The sequence below is a fragment of the Amia ocellicauda genome, unplaced genomic scaffold, assembly GCF_036373705.1.
Source record: "Amia ocellicauda isolate fAmiCal2 unplaced genomic scaffold, fAmiCal2.hap1 HAP1_SCAFFOLD_146, whole genome shotgun sequence".
Lineage (NCBI taxonomy): Eukaryota > Metazoa > Chordata > Actinopteri > Amiiformes > Amiidae > Amia > Amia ocellicauda.
Genome location: NW_027102709.1, coordinates 145,180 through 164,769, shown reverse-complemented (window position 1 = coordinate 164,769; position 19,590 = coordinate 145,180). Strand labels below are relative to the sequence as shown.

Below are 19,590 nucleotides of genomic sequence, written 5' to 3'. Positions count from 1 at the left end.
AACTTTGCCACAACGTTGCCACAACGTGGCGTGTTAGCAGGGACTTTCTGCGACACGCTGGTATGTCCCGGGCTTTAGAGTAGAGAGACAGTTCAACTGTAAGTATGAACGGCAGAAACGGATATTGCCTTCCCTTTAAGTAGAGCGTCAGGGAAAGTCTCACTTGCTTACGGCCATACTAGCCTGAATACGCCTGATCTCGTCCGATCTCGGAAGCCAAGCAGGCTCGGGCCTGGTCAGTACTTGAATAGGAGACCGCCTGGGAATACCAGGTGCTTTAAGCTTTTGCACCTTTGACACACCAGAGGGTGACAAATCACGATTTTTAACTTTGGATACACACAATTTCATCATTATTTCAGATTTGACTTCCCCAAATACACAGGCATACAATACATTTTGTTCTCCAACGTAAACGGTCCCTAGTAACTAGGGTACATTCGTAAATAAATTGAGCATCATGGCTAGAAGTGACTAAATGTTGCCTAATCTTTCTCATCAAGAAATGACACAATTACAGCAACACAAAAAGGAACTCCACCGGACAAAGTTCAGTGCTCACAAGGAGCCTCATTCAACACACACGGTTCCATTCCCATTCATGCAAAGCACGAAAGTGTAAAACTTGGGAACATACTTGAGAGCAAAGATCACATTCAATCTCATTCAAGGCACGGATGTGAATGCAACGGGATGAAATTACTGAAATGATGCCTGCCCTCGAACTGTGATGATGGACTACCCGACTCGCCAATAATATTGGGTTCTGGTGTATTGAAATACAGGAGCTGCTGGATTTGTGTGTTTTCTTACCCCCTCACCATAGTTTGTCAAATGTTTAAACAACTGAACTTATATTCAAGGTTTGTTTCTCTTCATATGTTTTACTGGTTTACATTTGTCTCAGCAACCTGTTGAATGATTCTTCTGCTTTCAAAACAAAATGACAACAGGATGAATGCACACACTTGAAAATACAATACATGCAATGTTATGCATCATAGTGATGCAACCTCCTTTCAGTTTCATACTGCATGTCAATTGAAATCCTTACTGAAATGCACACCTTCTCAAGATTGCGCTTGACTGGCGTGTCAGGCACTCAATTACAGCTGTATTATCAAGACAATGTGTTCGTTTTGTAAAATATAGTTCCGGTCTGGTGTGGCACCCCAGCTAACGCACAACGTTGCCACAACGTTTCGTGTTAGCAGGGACTGTCTGCGGCGCGCTGGTGTGTCCCGGGCTTTAGAGTAGAGAGACAGTTCAACTGTAAGTATGAACGGCAGAAACGGATATTGCCTTCCCTTTAAGTAGAGCGTCAGGGACAGCCTCCCTGGCTTACGGCCATACTAGCCTGAATACGCCCGATCTCGTCCGATCTCGGAAGTTAAGCAGGCTCGGGCCTGGTCAGTACTTGGATGGGAGACTGCCTGGGAATACCAGGTGCTGTAAGCTTTTGCATCTTTTACACACCAGAGGGCGACAAATCACGAGTTTTAACTTTGGATACACGCAATTTCATCATTATTTCAGATTTGACTTCCCCAAATACACAGGCATACAATAGATCTTGTTCTCCAACGTAAACGGTCCCTAGTAACTAGGGTACATTCGTAAATAATTTGAGCATCATGGCTAGAATTGACTAAATGTTGCCTAATCTTTCTCATCAAGAAATGACACAATTACAGCAACACAAAAAGGAACTCCACCGGACAAAGTTCAGTGCTCACAAGGAGCCTCATTCAACACACACGGTTCCATTCCCATTCATGCAAAGTACGAAAGTGTAAAACTTGGGAACATACTTGAGAGCAAAGATCACATTCAATCTCATTCAAGGCACGGATGTGAATGCAACGGGATGAAATTACTGAAATGATGCCTGCCCTCGAACTGTGATGATGGACTACCCGACTCGCCAATAATATTGGGTTCTGGTGTATTGAAATACAGGAGCTGCTGGATTTGTGTGTTTTCTTACCCCCTCACCATAGTTTGTCAAATGTTTAAACAACTGAACTTATATTCAAGGTTTGTTTCTCTTCATATGTTTTACTGGTTTACATTTGTCTCAGCAACCTGTTGAATGATTCTTCTGCTTTCAAAACAAAATGACAACAGGATGAATGCACACACTTGAAAATACAATACATGCAATGTTATGCATCATAGTGATGCAACCTCCTTTCAGTTTCATACTGCATGTCAATTGAAATCCTTACTGAAATGCACACCTTCTCAAGATTGCGCTTGACTGGCGTGTCAGGCACTCAATTACAGCTGTATTATCAAGACAATGTGTTCGTTTTGTAAAATATAGTTCCGGTCTGGTGTGGCACCCCAACTAACGCACAACGTTGCCACAACGTTTCGTGTTAGCAGGGACTGTCTGCGGCGCGCTGGTGTGTCCCGGGCATTAGAGTAGAGAGACAGTTCAACTGTAAGTATGAACGGCAGAAACGGATATTGCCTTCCCTTTAAGTAGAGCGTCAGGGACAGCCTCCCTGGCTTACGGCCATACTAGCCTGAATACGCCCGATCTTGTCCGATCTCGGAAGTTAAGCAGGCTCGGGCCTGGTCAGTACTTGGATGGGAGACTGCCTTGGAATACCAGGTGCTGTAAGCTTTTGCATCTTTTACACACCAGAGGGCGACAAATCACGAGTTTTAACTTTGGATACACGCAATTTCATCATTATTTCAGATTTGACATCCCCAAATACACAGGCATACAATAGATCTTGTTCTCCAACGTAAACGGTCCCTAGTAACTAGGATACATTCGTCAATAAATTGAGCATCATGGCTAGAAGTGACTAAATGTTGCCTAATCTTTCTCATCAAGAAATGACACAATTACAGCAACAAAAAAGGAACTCCACCGGACAAAGTTCAGTGCTCACAAGGAGCATCATTCAACACACACGGTTCCATTCCCATTCATGCAAACCACGAAAGTGTAAAACTTGGGTACGTACTTGAGAGTAAAGATAACATTCAATCTCATTCAAGGCACGCATGTGAATGCAACGGGATGAAATTACTGAAATGATGCCTGCCCTCGAACTGTGATGATGGACTACCCGACTCGCCAATAATATTGGGATCTGGTGTATTGAAATACAGGAGCTGCTGGATTTGTGTGTTTTCTTACCCCCTCACCATAGTTTGTCAAATGTTTAAACAACTGAACTTATATTCAAGGTTTGTTTCTCTTCATATGTTTTACTGGTTTACATTTGTCTCAGCAACCTGTTGAATGATTCTTCTGCTTTCAAAACAAAATGACAACAGGATGAATGCACACACTTGAAAATACAATACATGCAATGTTATGCATCATAGTGATGCAACCTCCTTTCAGTTTCATACTGCATGTCAATTGAAATCCTTACTGAAATGCACACCTTCTCAAGATTGCGCTTGACTGGCGTGTCAGGCATTCAATTACAGCTGTTTTATCAAGACAAATGTGTTCGTTTTGTAAAATATAGTTCCGGTCTGGTGTGGCACCCCAGCTAACGCACAACGTTGCCACAACGTGGCATGTTAGCAGGGACTGTCTGCGGCGCGCTGGTGTGTCCCGGGCTTTAGAGTAGAGAGACAGTTCAACTGTAAGTATGAACGGCAGAAACGGATATTGCCTTCCCTTTGAGTAGAGTGTCAGGGACAGCCTCCCTGGCTTACGGCCATACTAGCCTGAATACGCCCGATCTCGTCCGATCTCGGAAGCTAAGCAGGCTCGGGCCTGGTCAGTACTTGGATGGGAGACTGCCTGGGAATACCAGGTGCTGTAAGCTTTTGCATCTTTTACACACCAGAGGGCGACAAATCACGAGTTTTAACTTTGGATACACGCAATTTCATCATTATTTCAGATTTGACTTCCCCAAATACACAGGCATACAATAGATCTTGTTCTCCAACGTAAACGGTCCCTAGTAACTAGGGTACATTCGTAAATAAATTGAGCATCATGGCTAGAATTGACTAAATGTTGCCTAATCTTTCTCATCGAGAAATGACACAATTACAGCAACACAAAAAGGAACTCCACCGGACAAAGATCAGTGCTCACAAGGAGCCTCATTCAACACACACGGTTCCATTCCCATTCATGCAAAGCACGAAAGTGTAAAACTTGGGAACATACTTGATAGCAAAGATCACATTCAATCTCATTCAAGGCACGGATGTGAATGCAACGGGGTGAAATTACTGAAATGATGCCTGCCCTCGAACTGTGATGATGGACTACCCGACTCGCCAATAATATTGGGTTCTGGTGTATTGAAATACAGGAGCTGCTGGATTTGTGTGTTTTCTTACCCCCTCACCATAGTTTGTCAAATGTTTAAACAACTGAACTTATATTCAAGGTTTGTTTCTCTTCATATGTTTTACTGGTTTACATTTGTCTCAGCAACCTGTTTAATGATTCTTCTGCTTTCAAAACAAAATGACAACAGGATGAATGCACACACTTGAAAATACAATACATGCAATGTTATGCATCATAGTGATGCAACCTCCTTTCAGTTTCATACTGCATGTCAATTGAAATCCTTACTGAAATGCACACCTTCTCAAGATTGCGCTTGACTGGCGTGTCAGGCACTCAATTACAGCTGTTTTATCAAGAGAATGTGTTCGTTTTGTAATATATAGTTCCGGTCTGGTGTGGCACCCCAGCTAACGCACAACGTTGCCACAATGTTGCCACAACGTGGCGTGTTAGCAGGGACTGTCTGCGGCGCGCTGGTGTGTCCCGGGCTTTAGAGTAGAGAGACAGTTCAACTGTAAGTATGAACGGCAGAAACGGATATTGCCTTCCCTTTAAGTAGAGCGTCAGGGACAGCCTTCCTGGCTTACGGCCATACTAGCCTGAATACGCCCGATCTCGTCCGATCTCGGAAGTCAAGCAGGCTCGTTCCTGGTCAGTACTTGGATGGGAGACCGCCTGGGAATACCTGGTGCTGAAAGCTTTTGCATCTTTTACACACCAGAGGGCGACAAATCACGAGTTTTAACTTTGGATACACGCAATTTCATCATTATTTCAGATTTGACTTCCCCAAATACATAGGCATACAATAGATCTTGTTCTCCAACGTAAACGGTCCCTAGTAACTAGGGTACATTCGTAAATAAATTGAGCATCATGGCTAGAAGTGACTAAATGTTGCCTAATCTTTCTCATCGAGAAATGACACAATTACAGCAACACAAAAAAGAACTCCACCGGACAAAGTTCAGTGCTCACAAGGAGCCTCATTCAACACACACGGTTCCATTCCCATTCATGCAATGCACGAAAGTGTAAAACTTGGGAACATACTTGAGAGCAAAGATCACATTCAATCTCATTCAAGGCACGGATGTGAATGCAACGGGATGAAATTACTGAAATGATGCCTGCCCTCGAACTGTGAAGATGGACTACCCGACTCGCCAATAATATTGGGTTCTGGTGTATTGAAATACAGGAGCTGCTGGATTTGTGTGTTTTCTAACCCCCTCACCATAGTTTGTCAAATGTTTAAACAACTGAACTTATATTCAAGGTTTGTTTCTCTTCATATGTTTTACTGGTTTACATTTGTCTCAGCAACCTGTTGAATGATTCTTCTGCTTTCAAAACAAAATGACAACAGGATGAATGCACACACTTGAAAATACAATACATGCAATGTTATGCATCATAGTGATGCAACCTCCTTTCAGTTTCATACTGCATGTCAATTGAAATCCTTACTGAAATGCACACCTTCTCAAGATTGCGCTTGACTGGCGTGTCAGGCACTCAATTACAGCTGTTTTATCAAGACAATGTGTTCGTTTTGTAATATATAGTTCCGGTCTGGTGTGGCACCCCAGCTAACGCACAACGTTGCCACAACGTGGCGTGTTAGCAGGGACTGTCTGCGGCGCGCTGGTGTGTCCCGGACTTTAGAGTAGAGAGACAGTTCAACTGCAAGTATGAGCAGCAGAAACGGATATTGCCTTCCCTTTAAGTAGAGCGTCACGGACAGCCTCCCTGGCTTACGGCCATACTAGCCTGAATACGCCCGATATCGTCCGATCTCGGAAGCTAAGCAGGCTCGGGCCTGGTCAGTACTTGGATGGGAGACCGCCTGGGAATACCAGGTGCTGTAAGCTTTTGCATCTTTTACACACCAGAGGGCGACAAATCACGAGTTTTAACTTTGGATACACGCAATTTCATCATTATTTCAGATTTGACTTCCCCAAATACACAGGCATAAAATAGATCTTGTTCTCCAACGTAAACGGTCCCTAGTAACTAGGGTACATTCGTAAATAAATTGAGCATCATGGCTAGAAGTGACTAAATGTTGCCTAATCTTTCTCATCGAGAAATGACACAATTACAGCAACACAAAAAGGAACTCCACCGGACAAAGTTCAGTGCTCACAAGGAGCCTCATTCAACACACACGGTTCCATTCCCATTCATGCAAAGCACGAAAGTGTAAAACTTGGGAACATACTTGAGAGCAAAGATCACATTCAATCTCATTCAAGGCACGGATGTGAATGCAACGGGATGAAATTACTGAAATGATGCCTGCCCTCGAACTGTGATGATGGACTACCCGACTCGCCAATAATATTGGGTTCTGGTGTATTGAAATACAGGAGCTGCTGGATTTGTGTGTTTTCTTACCCCTCACCATAGTTTGTCAAATGTTTAAACAACTGAACTTATATTCAAGGTTTGTTTCTCTTCATATGTTTTACTGGTTTACATTTGTCTCAGCAACCTGTTGAATGATTCTTCTGCTTTCAAAGCAAAATGACAACAGGATGAATGCACACACTTGAAAATACAATACATGCAATGTTATGCATCATAGTGATGCAACCTCCTTTCAGTTTCATACTGCATGTCAATTGAAATCCTTACTGAAATGCACACCTTCTCAAGATTGCGCTTGACTGGCGTGTCAGGCACTCAATTACAGCTGTTTTATCAAGAGAATGTGTTCGTTTTGTAATATATAGTTCCGGTCTGGTGTGGCACCCCAGCTAACGCACAACGTTGCCACAATGTTGCCACAACGTGGCGTGTTAGCAGGGACTGTCTGCGGCGTGCTGGTGTGTCCCGGGCTTTAGAGTAGAGAGACAGTTCAACTGTAAGTATGAACGGCAGAAACGGATATTGCCTTCCCATTAAGTAGAGCGTCAGGGACAGCCTTCCTGGCTTACGGCCATACTAGCCTGAATACGCCCGATCTCGTCCGATCTCGGAAGCTAAGCAGGCTCGTTCCTGGTCAGTACTTGGATGGGAGACTGCCTGGGAATACCAGGTGCTGTAAGCTTTTGCATCTTTTACACACCAGAGGGCGACAAATCACGAGTTTTAACTTTGGATACACGCAATTTCATCATTATTTCAGATTTGACTTCCCCAAATACACAGGCATACAATAGATCTTGTTCTCCAACGTAAACGGTCCCTAGTAACTAGGGTACATTCGTAAATAAATTGAGCATCATGGCTAGAAGTGACTAAATGTTGCCTAATCTTTCTCATCGAGAAATGACACAATTACAGCAACACAAAAAGGAACTCCACCGGACAAAGTTCAGTGCTCACAAGGAGCCTCATTCAACACACACGGTTCCATTCCCATTCATGCAAAGCACGAAAGTGTAAAACTTGGGAACATACTTGAGAGCAAAGATCACATTCAATCTCATTCAAGGCACGGATGTGAATGCAACGGGATGAAATTACTGAAATGATGCCTGCCCTCGAACTGTGATGATGGACTACCCGACTCGCCAATAATATTGGGTTCTGGTGTATTGAAATACAGGAGCTGCTGGATTTGTGTGTTTTCTTACCCCCTCACCATAGTTTGTCAAATGTTTAAACAACTGAACTTATATTCAAGGTTTGTTTCTCTTCATATGTTTTACTGGTTTACATTTGTCTCAGCAACCTGTTGAATGATTCTTCTGCTTTCAAAACAAAATGACAACAGGATGAATGCACACACTTGAAAATACAATACATGCAATGTTATGCATCATAGTGATGCAACCTCCTTTCAGTTTCATACTGCATGTCAATTGAAATCCTTACTGAAATGCACACCTTCTCAAGATTGCGCTTGACTGGCGTGTCAGGCACTCAATTACAGCTGTTTTATCAAGACAATGTGTTCGTTTTGTAATATATAGTTCCGGTCTGGTGTGGCACCCCAGCTAACGCACAACGTTGCCACAACGCTGCCACAACGTGGCGTGTTAGCAGGGACTGTCTGCGGCGCGCAGGTGTGTCCCGGGCTTTAGAGTAGAGAGACAGTTCAACTGTAAGTATGAGCGGCAGAAACGGATATTGCCTTCCCTTTAAGTAGAGCGTCAGGGACAGCCTCCCTGGCTTACGGCCATACTAGCCTGAATACGCCCAATCTCGTCCGATCTCGGAAGCTAAGCAGGCTCGGGCCTGGTCAGTACTTGGATGGGAGACCGCCTGGGAATACCAGGTGCTGTAAGCTTTTGCATCTTTTACACACCAGAGGGCGACAAATCACGAGTTTTAACTTTGGATACACGCAATTTCATCATTATTTCAGATTTGACTTCCCCAAATACACAGGCATACAATAGATCTTGTTCTCCAATGTAAACGGTCCCTAGTAACTAGGGTACATTCGTAAATAAATTGAGCATCATGGCTAGAAGTGACTAAATGTTGCCTAATCTTTCTCATCGAGAAATGACACAATTACAGCAACACAAAAAGGAACTCCACCGGACGAAGTTCAGTGCTCACAAGGAGCCTAATTCAACACACACGGTTCCATTCCCATTCATGCAAAGCACGAAAGTGTAAAACTTGGGAACATACTTGAGAGCAAAGATCACATTCAATCTCATTCAAGGCACGGATGTGAATGCAACGGGATGAAATTACTGAAATGATGCCTGCCCTCGAACTGTGATGATGGACTACCCGACTCGCCAATAATATTGGGTTCTGGTGTATTGAAATACAGGAGCTGCTGGATTTGTGTGTTTTCTTACCCCCTCACCATAGTTTGTCAAATGTTTAAACAACTGAACTTATATTCAAGGTTTGTTTCTCTTCATATGTTTTACTGGTTTACATTTGTCTCAGCAACCTGTTGAATGATTCTTCTGCTTTCAAAACAAAATGACAACAGGATGAATGCACACACTTGTAAATACAATACATGCAATGTTATGCATCATAGTGATGCAACCTCCTTTCAGTTTCATACTGCATGTCAATTGAAATCCTTACTGAAATGCACACCTTCTCAAGATTGCGCTTGACTGGCGTGTCAGGCACTCAATTACAGCTGTTTTACCAAGACAATGTGTTCGTTTTGTAATATATAGTTCCGGTCTGGTGTGGCACCCCAGCTAACGCACAACGTTGCCACAATGTTGCCACAACGTGGCGTGTTAGCAGGGACTGTCTGCGGCGCGCTGGTGTGTCCCGGGCTTTAGAGTAGAGAGACAGTTCAACTGTAAGTATGAACGGCAGAAACGGATATTGCCTTCCCTTTAAGTAGAGCGTCAGGGACAGCATTCCTGGCTTACGGCCATACTAGCCTGAATACGCCTGATCTCGTCCGATCTCGGAAGCTAAGCAGGCTCGGGCCTGGTCAGTACTTGGATGGGAGACCGCCTGGGAATACCAGGTGCTGTAAGCTTTTGCATCTTTTACACACCAGAGGGCGACATATCACGAGTTTTAACTTTGGATACACGCAATTTCATCATTATTTCAGATTTGACTTCCCCAAATACACAGGCATACAATAGATCTTGTTCTCCAATGTAAACGGTCCCTAGTAACTAGGGTACATTCATAAATAAATTGAGCATCATGGCTAGAAGTGACTAAATGTTGCCTAATCTTTCTCATCGAGAAATGACACAATCACAGCAACACAAAAAGGAACTCCACCGGACAAAGTTCAGTGCTCACAAGGAGCCTCATTCAACACACACGGTTCCATTCCCATTCATGCAAAGCACGAAAGTGTAAAACTTGGGAACATACTTGAGAGCAAAGATCACATTCAATCTCATTCAAGGCACGGATGTGAATGCAACAAGATGAAATTACTGAAATGATGCCTGCCCTCGAACTGTGATGATGGACTACCCGACTCGCCAATAATATTGGGTTCTGGTGTATTGAAATACAGGAGCTGCTGGATTTGTGTGTTTTCTTACCCCCTCACCATAGTTTGTCAAATGTTTAAACAACTGAACTTATATTCAAGGTTTGTTTCTCTTCATATGTTTTACTGGTTTACATTTGTCTCAGCAACCTGTTGAATGATTCTTCTGCTTTCAAAACAAAATGACAACAGGATGAATGCACACACTTGAAAATACAATACATGCAATGTTATGCATCATAGTGATGCAACCTCCTTTCAGTTTCATACTGCATGTCAATTGAAATCCTTACTGAAATGCACACCTTCTCAAGATTGCACTTGACTGGCGTGTCAGGCACTCAATTACAGCTGTATTATCAAGACAATGTGTTCGTTTTGTAAAATATAGTTCCGGTCTGGTGTGGCACCCCAGCTAACGCACAACGTTGCCACAACGTTTCGTGTTAGCAGGGACTGTCTGCGGCGCGCTGGTGTGTCCCGGACTTTAGAGTAGAGAGACAGTTCAACTGTAAGTATGAACGGCAGAAACGGATATTGCCTTCCCTTTAAGTAGAGCGTCAGGGACAGCCTCCCTGGCTTACGGCCATACTAGCCTGAATACGCCCGATCTCGTCCGATCTCGGAAGCTAAGCAGGCTCGGGCCTGGTCAGTACTTGGATGGGAGACCGCCTGGGAATACCAGGTGCTGTAAGCTTTTGCATCTTTTACACACCAGAGGGCGACAAATCACGAGTTTTAACTTTGGATACACGCAATTTCATCATTATTTCAGATTTGACTTCCCCAAATACACAGGCATACAATAGATCTTGTTCTCCAATGTAAACGGTCCCTAGTAACTAGGGTACATTCGTAAATAAATTGAGCATCATGGCTAGAAGTGACTAAATGTTGCCTAATCTTTCTCATCGAGAAATGACACAATTACAGCAACACAAAAAGGAACTCCACCGGACAAAGTTCAGTGCTCACAAGGAGCCTCATTCAACACACACGGTTCCATTCCCATTCATGCAAAGCACGAAAGTGTAAAACTTGGGAACGTACTTGAGAGCAAAGATCACATTCAATCTCATTCAAGGCACGGATGTGAATGCAACGGGATGAAATTACTGAAATGATGCCTGCCCTCGAACTGTGATGATGGACTACCCGACTCGCCAATAATATTGGGTTCTGGTGTATTGAAATACAGGAGCTGCTGGATTTGTGTGTTTTCTTACCCCCTCACCATAGTTTGTCAAATGTTTAAACAACTGAACTTATATTCAAGGTTTGTTTCTCTTCATATGTTTTACTGGTTTACATTTGTCTCAGCAACCTGTTGAATGATTCATCTGCTTTCAAAACAAAATGACAACAGGATGAATGCACACACTTGAAAATACACTACATGCAATGTTATGCATCATAGTGATGCAACCTCCTTTCAGTTTCATACTGCATGTCAATTGAAATCCTTACTGAAATGCACACCTTCTCAAGATTGCGCTTGACTGGCGTGACAGGCACTCAATTACAGCTGTTTTATCAAGACAATGTGTTCGTTCTGTAAAATATAGTTCCGGTCTGGTGTGGCACCCCAGCTAACGCACAACGTTGCCACAACGTGGCGTGTTAGCAGGGACAGTCTGCGGCGCGCTGGTGTGTCCCGGGCTTTAGAGTAGAGAGACAGTTCAACTGTAAGTATGAACGGCAGAAACGGATATTGCCTTCCCTTTAAGTAGAGCGTCAGGAACAGCCTCCCTGGCTTATGGCCATTCTAGCCTGAATACGCCCGATCTCGTCCGATCTCGGAAGCCAAGCAGGCTCGGGCCTGGTCAGCACTTGGATGGGAGACCGCCTGGGAATACCAGGTGCTGTAAGCTTTTGCACCTTTTACACACCAGAGGGCGACAAATCACGAGTTTTAACTTTGGATACACACAATTTCATCATTATTTCAGATTTGACTTCCCCAAATACACAGGCATACAATAGATCTTGTTCTCCAACGTAAACGGTCCCTAGTAACTAGGGTACATTCGTAACTAAATTGAGCATCATGGCTAGAAGTGACTAAATGTTGCCTAATCTTTCTCATCAAGAAATGACACAATTACAGCAACACAAAAAGGAACTCCACCGGACAAAGTTCAGTGCTCACAAGGAGCCTCATTCAACACACACGGTTCCATTCCCATTCATGCAAAGCAAGAAAGTGTAAAACTTGGGAACATACTTGAGAGCAAAGATCACATTCAATCTCATTCAAGGCACGGATGTGAATGCAACGGGATGAAATTACTGAAATGATGCCTGCCCTCGAACTGTGATGATGGACTACCCGACTCGCCATTCATGTTGGGTTCTGGTGTATTGAAATACAGGAGCTGCTGGATTTGTATGTTTTCTTACCCCCTCACCATAGTTTGTCAAATGTTTAAACAACTGAACTTATATTCAAGGTTTGTTTCTCTTCATATGTTTTACTGGTTTACATTTGTCTCAGCAACCTGTTGAATGATTCTTCTGCTTTCAAAACAAAATGACAACAGGATGAATGCACACACTTGAAAATACAATACATGCAATGTTATGCATCATAGTGATGCAACCTCCTTTCAGTTTCATACTGCATGTCAATTGAAATCCTTACTGAAATGCACACCTTGTCAAGATTGCGCTTGACTCGCGTGTCAGGCACTCAATTACAGCTGTTTTATCAAGACAATGTGTTCGTTTTGTAATATATAGTTCCGGTCTGGTGTGGCACCCCAGCTAACGCACAACGTTGCCACAATGTTGCCACAACGTGGCGTGTTAGCAGGGACTGTCTGCGGCGCGCTGGTGTGTCCCGGGCTTTAGAGTAGAGAGACAGTTCAACTGTAAGTATGAACGGCAGAAACGGATATTGCCTTCCCTTTAAGTAGAGCGTCAGGGAGAGCCTCCCTGGCTTACGGCCATACTAGCCTGAATACGCCCGATCTCGTCCGATCTCGGAAGCTAAGCAGGCTCGGGCCTGGTCAGTACTTGGATGGGAGACCGCCTGGGAATACCAGGTGCTGTAAGCTTTTGCATCTTTTACACACCAGAGGGCGACAAATCACGAGTTTTAACTTTGGATACACGCAATTTCATCATTATTTCAGATTTGACTTCCCCAAATACACAGGCATACAATAGATCTTGTTCTCCAACGTAAACGGTCCCTAGTAACTAGGGTACATTCGTAAATAAATTGAGCATCATGGCTAGAAGTGACTAAATGTTGCCTAATCTTTCTCATCGAGAAATGACACAATTACAGCAACACAAAAAGGAACTCCACCGGACAAAGTTCAGTGCTCACAAGGAGCCTCATTCAACACACACGGTTCCATTCCCATTCATGCAAAGCACGAAAGTGTAAAACTTGGGAACATACTTGAGAGCAAAGATCACATTCAATCTCATTCAAGGCACGGATGTGAATGCAACGGGATGAAATTACTGAAATGATGCCTGCCCTCGAACTGTGATGATGGACTACCCGACTCGCCAATAATATTGGGTTCTGGTGTATTGAAATACAGGAGCTGCTGGATTTGTGTGTTTTCTTACCCCCTCACCATAGTTTGTCAAATGTTTAAACAACTGAACTTATATTCAAGGTTTGTTTCTCTTCATATGTTTTACTGGTTTACATTTGTCTCAGCAACCTGTTGAATGATTCTTCTGCTTTCAAAACAAAATGACAACAGGATGAATGCAAACACTTGAAAATACAATACATGCAATGTTATGCATCATAGTGATGCAACCTCCTTTCAGTTTCATACTGCATGTCAATTGAAATCCTTACTGAAATGCACACCTTCTCAAGATTGCGCTTGACTGGCGTGTCAGGCACTCAATTACAGCTGTTTTATCAAGACAATGTGTTCGTTTTGTAATATATAGTTCCGGTCTGGTGTGGCACCCCAGCTAACGCACAACGTTGCCACAATGTTGCCACAACGTGGCGTGTTAGCAGGGACTGTCTGCGGCGCGCTGGTGTGTCCCGGGCTTTAGAGTAGAGAGACAGTTCAACTGTAAGTATGAACGGCAGAAACGGATATTGCCTTCCCTTTAAGTAGAGCGTCAGGGACAGCCTCCCTGGCTTACGGCCATACTAGCCTGAATACGCCCAATCTCGTCCGATCTCGGAAGCTAAGCAGGCTCGGGCCTGGTCAGTATTTGGATGGGAGACCGCCTGGGAATACCAGGTGCTGTAAGCTTTTGCATCTTTTACACACCAAAGGGCGACAAATCACAAGTTTTAACTTTGGATACACGCAATTTCATCATTATTTCAGATTTGACTTCCCCAAATACACAGGCATACAATAGATCTTGTTCTCCAACGTAAACGGTCCCTAGTAACTAGTGTACATTTGTAAATAAATTGAGCATCATGGCTAGAAGTGACTAAATGTTGCCTAATCTTTCTCATCGAGAAATGACACAATTACAGCAACACAAAAAGGAACTCCACCGGACAAAGTTCAGTGCTCACAAGGAGCCTCATTCAACACACACGGTTCCATTCCCATTCATGCAAAGCACGAAAGTGTAAAACTTGGGAACATACTTGAGAGCAAAGATCACATTGAATCTCATTCAAGGCACGGATGTGAATGCAACGGGATGAAATTACTGAAATGATGCCTGCCCTCGAACTGTGATGATGGACTACCCGACTCGCCAATAATATTGGCTTCTGGTGTATTGAAATACAGGAGCTGCTGGATTTGTGTGTTTTCTTACCCCCTCACCATAGTTTGTCAAATGTTTAAACAACTGAACTTATATTCAAGGTTTGTTTCTCTTCATATGTTTTACTGGTTTACATTTGTCTCAGCAACCTGTTGAATGATTCTTCTGCTTTCAAAACAAAATGACAACAGGATGAATGCACACACTTGAAAATACAATACATGCAATGTTATGCATCATAGTGATGCAACCTCCTTTCAGTTTCATACTGCATGTCAATTGAAATCCTTACTGAAATGCACACCTTCTCAAGATTGCGCTTGACTGGCGTGTCAGGCACTCAATTACAGCTGTTTTATCAAGACAATGTGTTCGTTTTGTAATATATAGTTCCGGTCTGGTGTGGCACCCCAGCTAACGCACAACGTTGCCACAATGTTGCCACAACGTTTCGTGTTTGCAGGGACTGTCTGCGGCGCGCTGGTGTGTCCCGGGCTTTAGAGTAGAGAGACAGTTCAACTGTAAGTATGAACGGCAGAAACGGATATTGCCTTCCCTTTAAGTAGAGCGTCAGGGACAGCCTCCCTGGCTTACGGCCATACTAGCCTGAATACGCCCGATCTCGTCCGATCTCGGAAGCTAAGCAGGCTCGGGCCTGGTCAGTACTTGGATGGGAGACTGCCTGGGAATACCAGGTGCTGTAAGCTTTTGCATCTTTTACACACCAGAGGGCGACAAATCACGAGTTTTAACTTTGGATACACGCAATTTCATCATTATTTCAGATTTGACTTCCCCAAATACACAGGCATACAATAGATCTTGTTCTCCAACGTAAACGGTCCCTAGTAACTAGGGTACATTCGTAAATAAATTGAGCATCATGGCTAGAAGTGACTAAATGTTGCCTAATCTTTCTCATCGAGAAATGACACAATTACAGCAACACAAAAAGGAACTCCACCGGACAAAGTTCAGTGCTCACAAGGAGCCTCATTCAACACACACGGTTCCATTCCCATTCATGCAAAGCACGAAAGTGTAAAACTTGGGAACATACTTGAGAGCAAAGATCACATTCAATCTCATTCAAGGCACGGATGTGAATGCAACGGGATGAAATTACTGAAATGATGCCTGCCCTCGAACTGTGATGATGGACTACCCGACTCGCCAATAATATTGGGTTCTGGTGTATTGAAATACAGGAGCTGCTGGATTTGTGTGTTTTCTTACCCCCTCACCATAGTTTGTCAAATGTTTAAACAACTGAACTTATATTCAAGGTTTGTTTCTCTTCATATGTTTTACTGGTTTACATTTGTCTCAGCAACCTGTTGAATGATTCTTCTGCTTTCAAAACAAAATGACAACAGGATGAATGCACACACTTGAAAATACAAAACATGCAATGTTATGCATCATAGTGATGCAACCTCCTTTCAGTTTCATACTGCATGTCAATTGAAATCCTTACTGAAATGCACACCTTCTCAAGATTGCGCTTGACTGGCGTGTCAGGCACTCAATTACAGCTGTTTTATCAAGACAAATGTGTTCGTTTTGTAAAATATAGTTCCGGTCTGGTGTGGCACCCCAGCTAACGCACAACGTTGCCACAACGTGGCATATTAGCAGGGACTGTCTGCGGCGCGCTGGTGTGTCCCGGGCTTTAGAGTAGAGAGACAGTTCAACTGTAAGTATGAACGGCAGAAACGGATATTGCCATCCCTTTAAGTAGAGCGTCAGGGACAGCCTCCCTGGCTTACGGCCATACTAGCCTGAATACGCCCGATCTCGTCCGATCTCGGAAGCTAAGCAGGCTCGGGCCTGGTCAGTACTTGGATGGGAGACCGCCTGGGAATACCAGGTGCTGTAAGCTTTTGCATCTTTTACACACCAGAGCGCGACAAATCACGAGTTTTAACTTTGGATACACGCAATTTCATCATTATTTCAGATTTGACTTCCCCAAATACACAGGCATACAATAGATCTTGTTCTCCAACGTAAACGGTCCCTAGTAACTAGGGTACATTCGTAAATAAATTGAGCATCATGGCTAGAAGTGACTAAATGTTGCCTAATCTTTCTCATCGAGAAATGACACAATTACAGCAACACAAAAAGGAACTCCACCGGACAAAGATCAGTGCTCACAAGGAGCCTCATTCAACACACACGGTTCCATTCCCATTCATGCAAAGCACGAAAGTGTAAAACTTGGGAACATACTTGAGAGCAAAGATCACATTCAATCTCATTCAAGGCACGGATGTGAATGCAACGGGGTGAAATTACTGAAATGATGCCTGCCCTCGAACTGTGAAGATGGACTACCCGACTCGCCAATAATATTGGGTTCTGGTGTATTGAAATACAGGAGCTGCTGGATTTGTGTGTTTTCTTACCCCCTCACCATAGTTTGTCAAATGTTTAAACAACTGAACTTATATTCAAGGTTTGTTTCTCTTCATATGTTTTACTGGTTTACATTTGTCTCAGCAACCTGTTGAATGATTCTTCTGCTTTCAAAACAAAATGACAACAGGATGAATGCACACACTTGAAAATATAATACATGCAATGTTATGCATCATAGTGATGCAACCTCCTTTCAGTTTCATACTGCATGTCAATTGAAATCCTTACTGAAATGCACACCTTCTCAAGATTGCGCTTGACTGGCGTGTCAGGCACTCAATTACAGCTGTTTTATCAAGACAAATGTGTTCGTTTTGTAAAATATAGTTCCGGTCTGGTGTGGCACCCCAGCTAACGCACAACGTTGCCACAACGTGGCATATTAGCAGGGACTGTCTGCGGCGCGCTGGTGTGTCCCGGGCTTTAGAGTAGAGAGACAGTTCAACTGTAAGTATGAACGGCAGAAACGGATATTGCCATCCCTTTAAGTAGAGCGTCAGGGACAGCCTCCCTGGCTTACGGCCATACTAGCCTGAATACGCCCGATCTCGTCCGATCTCGGAAGCTAAGCAGGCTCGGGCCTGGTCAGTACTTGAATGGGAGACCGCCTGGGAATACCAGGTGCTGTAAGCTTTTGCATCTTTTACACACCAGAGCGCGACAAATCACGAGTTTTAACTTTGGATACACGCAATTTCATCATTATTTCAGATTTGACTTCCCCAAATACACAGGCATACAATAGATCTTGTTCTCCAACGTAAACGGTCCCTAGTAACTAGGGTACATTCGTAAATAAATTGAGCATCATGGCTAGAAGTGACTAAATGTTGCCTAATCTTTCTCATCGAGAAATGACACAATTACAGCAACACAAAAAGGAACTCCACCGGACAAAGATCAGTGCTCACAAGGAGCCTCATTCAACACACACGGTTCCATTCCCATTCATGCAAAGCACGAAAGTGTAAAACTTGGGAACATACTTGAGAGCAAAGATCACATTCAATCTCATTCAAGGCACGGATGTGAATGCAACGGGGTGAAATTACTGAAATGATGCCTGCCCTCGAACTGTGATGATGGACTACCCGACTCGCCAATAATATTGGGTTCTGGTGTATTGAAATACAGGAGCTGCTGGATTTGTGTGTTTTCTTACCCCCTCACCATAGTTTGTCAAATGTTTAAACAACTGAACTTATATTCAAGGTTTGTTTCTCTTCATATGTTTTACTGGTTTACATTTGTCTCAGCAACTAGTTGAATGATTCTTCTGCTTTCAAAACAAAATGACAACAGGATGAATGCACACACTTGAAAATACAATACATGCAATGTTATGCATCATAGTGATGCAACCTCCTTTCAGTTTCATACTGCATGTCAATTGAAATCCTTACTGAAATGCACACCTTCTCAAGATTGCGCTTGACTGGCGTGTCAGGCACTCAATTACAGCTGTATTATCAAGACAATGTGTTCGTTTTGTAAAATATAGTTCCGGTCTGGTGTGGCACCCCAGCTAACGCACAACGTTGCCACAACGTTTCGTGTTAGCAGGGACTGTCTGCGGCGCGCTGGTGTGTCCCGGACTTTAGAGTAGAGAGACAGTTCAACTGCAAGCATGAGCGGCAGAAACGGATATTGCCTTCCCTTTAAGTAGAGCGTCAGGGACAGCCTCCCTGGCTTACGGCCATACTAGCCTGAATACGCCCGATCTCGTCCGATCTCGGAAGCTAAGCTGGCTCGGGCCTGGTCAGTACTTGGATGGGAGACCGCCTGGGAATACCAGGTGCTGTAAGCTTTTGCATATTTTACACACCAGAGGGCGACAAATCACGAGTTTTAACTTTGGATACACACAATTTCATCATTATTTCAGGTTTTACTTCCCCAAATACACAGGCATACAATAGATCTTGTTCTCCAACGTAAAAGGTCCCTAGTAACTAGGGTACATTCATAAATAAATTGAGCATCATGGCTAGAAGTGTCTAAATGTTGCCTAATCTTTCTCATCGAGAAATGACACAATTACAGCAACACAAAAAGGAACTCCACCGGACAAAGTTCAGTGCTCACAAGGAGCCTCATTCAACACACACGGTTCCATTCCCATTCATGCAAAGCACGAAAGTGTAAAACTTGGGAACATACTTGAGAGCAAAGATCACATTCAATCTCATTCAAGGCACGGATGTGAATGCAACGGGATGAAATTACTGAAATGATGCCTGCCCTCGAACTG

The 19,590-nt window shown here is 43.5% G+C and overlaps 17 non-coding genes across 17 annotated transcripts; all 17 read left to right on the top strand.

Moving 5' to 3' along the window:
* The first annotated feature begins 165 nt into the window (after window positions 1-165).
* Window positions 166-284, top strand: LOC136722812 (5S ribosomal RNA). Its single transcript, XR_010806489.1, has one exon. It is a non-coding gene; the product is annotated as a 5S ribosomal RNA (ribosomal RNA).
* A 1,055-nt stretch (window positions 285-1,339) lies between these two features.
* On the top strand, window positions 1,340-1,458 carry LOC136722869 (5S ribosomal RNA). Its single transcript, XR_010806532.1, has one exon. It is a non-coding gene; the product is annotated as a 5S ribosomal RNA (ribosomal RNA).
* Window positions 1,459-2,513: 1,055 nt separating this feature from the next.
* LOC136722789 (5S ribosomal RNA) lies at window positions 2,514-2,632 on the top strand. Its single transcript, XR_010806469.1, has one exon. It is a non-coding gene; the product is annotated as a 5S ribosomal RNA (ribosomal RNA).
* Window positions 2,633-3,687: 1,055 nt separating this feature from the next.
* On the top strand, window positions 3,688-3,806 carry LOC136722745 (5S ribosomal RNA). Its single transcript, XR_010806429.1, has one exon. It is a non-coding gene; the product is annotated as a 5S ribosomal RNA (ribosomal RNA).
* A 1,066-nt stretch (window positions 3,807-4,872) lies between these two features.
* On the top strand, window positions 4,873-4,991 carry LOC136722809 (5S ribosomal RNA). The gene has a single exon (XR_010806487.1). It is a non-coding gene; the product is annotated as a 5S ribosomal RNA (ribosomal RNA).
* Window positions 4,992-6,046: 1,055 nt separating this feature from the next.
* On the top strand, window positions 6,047-6,165 carry LOC136722781 (5S ribosomal RNA). Its single transcript, XR_010806462.1, has one exon. It is a non-coding gene; the product is annotated as a 5S ribosomal RNA (ribosomal RNA).
* Window positions 6,166-7,230: 1,065 nt separating this feature from the next.
* LOC136722803 (5S ribosomal RNA) lies at window positions 7,231-7,349 on the top strand. Its single transcript, XR_010806481.1, has one exon. It is a non-coding gene; the product is annotated as a 5S ribosomal RNA (ribosomal RNA).
* A 1,066-nt stretch (window positions 7,350-8,415) lies between these two features.
* LOC136722762 (5S ribosomal RNA) lies at window positions 8,416-8,534 on the top strand. Its single transcript, XR_010806445.1, has one exon. It is a non-coding gene; the product is annotated as a 5S ribosomal RNA (ribosomal RNA).
* Window positions 8,535-9,600: 1,066 nt separating this feature from the next.
* On the top strand, window positions 9,601-9,719 carry LOC136722731 (5S ribosomal RNA). The gene has a single exon (XR_010806417.1). It is a non-coding gene; the product is annotated as a 5S ribosomal RNA (ribosomal RNA).
* Window positions 9,720-10,774: 1,055 nt separating this feature from the next.
* LOC136722861 (5S ribosomal RNA) lies at window positions 10,775-10,893 on the top strand. The gene has a single exon (XR_010806525.1). It is a non-coding gene; the product is annotated as a 5S ribosomal RNA (ribosomal RNA).
* Window positions 10,894-11,948: 1,055 nt separating this feature from the next.
* On the top strand, window positions 11,949-12,067 carry LOC136722805 (5S ribosomal RNA). The gene has a single exon (XR_010806483.1). It is a non-coding gene; the product is annotated as a 5S ribosomal RNA (ribosomal RNA).
* A 1,066-nt stretch (window positions 12,068-13,133) lies between these two features.
* Window positions 13,134-13,252, top strand: LOC136722860 (5S ribosomal RNA). The gene has a single exon (XR_010806524.1). It is a non-coding gene; the product is annotated as a 5S ribosomal RNA (ribosomal RNA).
* Window positions 13,253-14,318: 1,066 nt separating this feature from the next.
* On the top strand, window positions 14,319-14,437 carry LOC136722785 (5S ribosomal RNA). The gene has a single exon (XR_010806466.1). It is a non-coding gene; the product is annotated as a 5S ribosomal RNA (ribosomal RNA).
* Window positions 14,438-15,503: 1,066 nt separating this feature from the next.
* Window positions 15,504-15,622, top strand: LOC136722743 (5S ribosomal RNA). The gene has a single exon (XR_010806428.1). It is a non-coding gene; the product is annotated as a 5S ribosomal RNA (ribosomal RNA).
* Window positions 15,623-16,678: 1,056 nt separating this feature from the next.
* On the top strand, window positions 16,679-16,797 carry LOC136722859 (5S ribosomal RNA). Its single transcript, XR_010806523.1, has one exon. It is a non-coding gene; the product is annotated as a 5S ribosomal RNA (ribosomal RNA).
* Window positions 16,798-17,853: 1,056 nt separating this feature from the next.
* Window positions 17,854-17,972, top strand: LOC136722717 (5S ribosomal RNA). The gene has a single exon (XR_010806404.1). It is a non-coding gene; the product is annotated as a 5S ribosomal RNA (ribosomal RNA).
* A 1,055-nt stretch (window positions 17,973-19,027) lies between these two features.
* Window positions 19,028-19,146, top strand: LOC136722740 (5S ribosomal RNA). The gene has a single exon (XR_010806425.1). It is a non-coding gene; the product is annotated as a 5S ribosomal RNA (ribosomal RNA).
* Window positions 19,147-19,590: the final 444 nt, after the last annotated feature.